This window comes from Phoenix dactylifera, unplaced genomic scaffold (genome assembly GCF_009389715.1).
Source record: "Phoenix dactylifera cultivar Barhee BC4 unplaced genomic scaffold, palm_55x_up_171113_PBpolish2nd_filt_p 000686F, whole genome shotgun sequence".
NCBI classification, from domain to species: domain Eukaryota; kingdom Viridiplantae; phylum Streptophyta; class Magnoliopsida; order Arecales; family Arecaceae; genus Phoenix; species Phoenix dactylifera.
This window is the reverse complement of record NW_024068071.1, coordinates 38891-42779: the sequence shown is the minus strand read 5'-3', so window position 1 is coordinate 42779 and position 3889 is coordinate 38891.

Here is a 3889-nt window from a genome sequence, read left to right as displayed (position 1 = left end):
TGCACAAGGTACCATGGTGATCTCAGGTCTAAGGATCACTTGCACAACTCCCACTATGAGAACCATCTTTGATAATTAAGTAAGAATCCATAAGATGTTCTCATGGCTGGTCATTTCAGTGAACTCATTCCTCTAATGAGCACCCACATCTTTGTATTAGTGTCTCACACAAGTGATTGTGAGATCAATCACCCTCTACATCGAGCATACATAAGATGTGCCAGTCTTTTCGGTAATATTGATCCCCGACTCAATATACCAATTTGATTGGGAATATTCTAAATTAGGATTTTAGGATTTTAGGTCTCACTGGTATGATCTCATCATAATCCTAAAACCAATGTCCTAATTTATGGGGTTCATCATCCAATAATAAAACAGATAAGCAGCAAATGATGAAACACAATGCCTTTATTGATATATATCGAGTGTCAAAGTACATGATTTGAAGGATTACAAAGAGAAACCCATCAAATGATTGGCTTATAGAGCATCTACTCTTTCAGTTATCACAGCAAGAGCCAACTCAATATCTTGAAGTGCCTACCTAGAATAAACATGAGTCGATCCCTGAATTACATGAGTCGACCCTTGTACTGCTGGGACCATAACGGAAAGCTTGAAACAACTTTTGTCTTCTTATGTAACAGAAAAGATTTCCATCAGAATGGAAAGAAAGGAATTCAAATCTCTCTGAAGAACTTGTCTATAAATTCAAGGGAACCTTAGAAAGGAAAAAACAAAGAAAAGAAAAAAGATTCTATTAAGAAAGAAAAGTTTCCACTAAGGAAAAGAGAAGAAAAAGCTAAACAGTTCATCATCCTCACTGGCACTCATCTGAAACTTACTCCTGTGAGAAAATCAGTCGAAGCTTCTCATTGAATCGAGAAGAGTTGCTACTCAAGCATTAGGACATTCTTCCACAACCAACTTCTTCATCGGCTTCAGCTTTTATTTTTATTGATTCATTCTATATACTTTGAAGCATTAAGTTTTCTGGTTACAACATTTATTTATTTGGATTAACTATTGCTGTAACAGTTTCATTCATTTGATACTTGTAAAGGCTCTTCCAAGCCTTGATTGGAAGTTGCTGAATCGGGAGTATTCAGCAAGAAAAATAGTTTCTGGTTGGTTTATCTGTAAACCAACTGGGTTGTTTGTGAGCCCAAAAAAACAAATGGTGTAAAGTTTTTGGTTGGTTTGTCTGAAAACCAACTAGTTGTTTGGGAGCCCGGAAAACAAACGGTGATAGGTTTTCGGTTGGTTGTCTGGAAAAACCAACTTGGTTTTTGATTGTGAGCCCGAAAAATAATCAGGCTGTAATTTGTTGGGTTATAGTGAAATCTCAAGCTAGGCTTGGGAAGTGGATGTAGGTGCTAGGAGTGCACCAAACCACTATAAACTTTGGTGTTTGTGTGTGTGGTTTATCTTTCTTCTTCCACTGCATATTTCTGATTGCTTTTCTCATCTTATTCACTGCTTTATTTGTGCAACCTTTTTTCCACTGCTAAATCTACAAGTTATTGAAAGATAACAGTAACTCACATTCTTCATACTTTTAATTTTAAAAGACCCAATTCACCCCCCTCTTGGGCTGCACCTCTGGACAACACAATTGTACCTCAATCCCTATGGATCGATACCCGTAATCATTGTCCTATAAGATACGTGCTATTGCGTAGTTTTAAAACTGACGATCAGCAGTCATAACTATCTGAGAGCTCGTAAAAAATTTTATATTTTTCATAAATTATATCTTTATAAATAGGTTGGAAAAGCTAAATGGCAATGCAAAAGTTAAAATGCATAATCATGCTATATATGTTATTTTCATAGCAACATGTAGTTTTTTTCATAATCATAATTCATATGTAAATCATTTACAATAAAGTATCCAATAAGAATGCCATTTGGCCAAGAACATGGATAATTTCCAATCATATACTTGATCCTAATTTTTTTTCTTTTAATAAATTGCAGGATCAATCATGTCAAATATAATTCATAATTTCATACTTAAAATTGATCAGTAATTTGAAATTAATAAGGTTTGTGCCAGGGCCGTTTACCTCTGTTCGCCAAAAGATCACTAGGTTCGGTTAGGCAAATCCGCTGCATCTATCAAAACCGTTTAAAAAGAACAAATTACTTGCTATTCACTATTAAAAAATCTAAATACAAAATAAAAAGCTCTAAGTAATCCGAAATGGACTTGAGCAGGCTAAAAGGGTAAATCGGTCTAGGATCTATATATCAAGTAGAGAAAAAGTTGAACCAAGGATGAGACCTCTCTTAATGGGGTTCCAGACTTTTAGAGAGAGAAATATGGAGATTAGAGAGAGAAAAGAGAAGAAACGAGATAGTGGGAGAGAGAGGGAGGGATGGGTTTTCTCTCTCTCCTCCTCTTCTTCTTCCTCTTCTTTCCTTTCTTTCTTCTTGTTTCTCTTTTCTTGAAAATCGAGAAAGGATGAGAGGGTGGTTTATGGTGGCTTTCATGGTCGAGATTCGGTGGGTGGTAACCGGAGGTGGTGGCGGCGGCAGCAAGCAAGCGGCGATGGCCATGCTCGGCCAAAAAGGAGAAAGTAAGGAAGAGGGGCAGAGCTAGCTTTCTTGGTGGCAGCCCCCATGGCCCGAGGAAGCTTCGACGGAAGATGGGGACTCATCAACGAGGGATGCGGATGGCGACTCACGGTCGGTGGAGGCGATTTTCGGTAGATCCCGATGAGAAGAGAGGGAAAGGCACTCAGAATAGGGGAGGCAAGCAACCAGGATCCACAGGGGGTTTTGGGCGGTGGCGGTTGACCGAGGAGGCATGATGGCCACTGAAGGAGGAGGGAGAAGGAGAAGAACAACGGGTGGAGGATCGGGTGGAGTTGAACTGGTGTTTTTATACCCTCCGAAGAGAGGAAATAAATTCGGACGAATGACAGCACTGGCCGGCCATTCAGTGGTTGCAACTGCCCCAGACGGCTGCCGGCCATTAGTATCAACCCTGTGGAGTGATTGATTAAAACCTCATTTGATTTTGATGAGCTCAAAGCATTTGAGTATATCTTGTGATTACTAATGAATTCAATTGAGTGTTTCAGTGAAAATCCTGTCCAAGTGTCTCTAGATTTTGGTTCATAGTATTTTGGATAAGTTAAGAAGTCTGCTGAACCAAAGTCTGAGACTCGAGTCGACTCCCGAGTATCACGAGTCGACTCTAAGCGTATCAAGTTCACTGGCACGAGCTCAAGTCGACTCCAGACTAGTACGAGTCGACTCCGACTGAGAACAGAAAGAAGAACAGAAAGCCTCATCTCAGAACCTGTCAACGAGTCGACTCCTGAAGTGCGCGAGTCGACTCCAATGTTCAACGAGTCGACTCTAGGGTAGTAAGAGTCGACTCCAAGAGGTACACAAAGAAAAGTCAGAGAGCAGTTTTCGAGTCTGAGATTCGAGTCGACTCCAGTGGAACGCGAGTCGACTCCGATGGTTGGCAAGTCGACTCCAGAGAAAGCAAGAGTCGACTCTCAGCGGTACACAAAGAAAAGGTCAGAGAGCATTTTATGGACTCTGAGATTCGAGTCGACTCCCGCAATACGCGAGTCGACTCCGAGACTGTGCGACCATCGACAGACAGAAAACCATGTTACTGCCTCTGAGATTCGAGTCGACTCCCAGACAGCTCGAGTCGACTCCAAGACAAGCTTCACGTCAAAAGGCAGAAGACCAACTTTCGGAAACTGAGAGCCGAGTCGACTCCAAGGAAGTTCGAGTCGACTCCAAGACTGGATGAGCCAAAAGACAGAGAATCGGGAGTTCGGGCTCTGAGATTCGAGTCGACTCCAAGGACAGTCGAGTCGACTCGAGTGGACAAAATTCAAAATTGGATCCACGGACT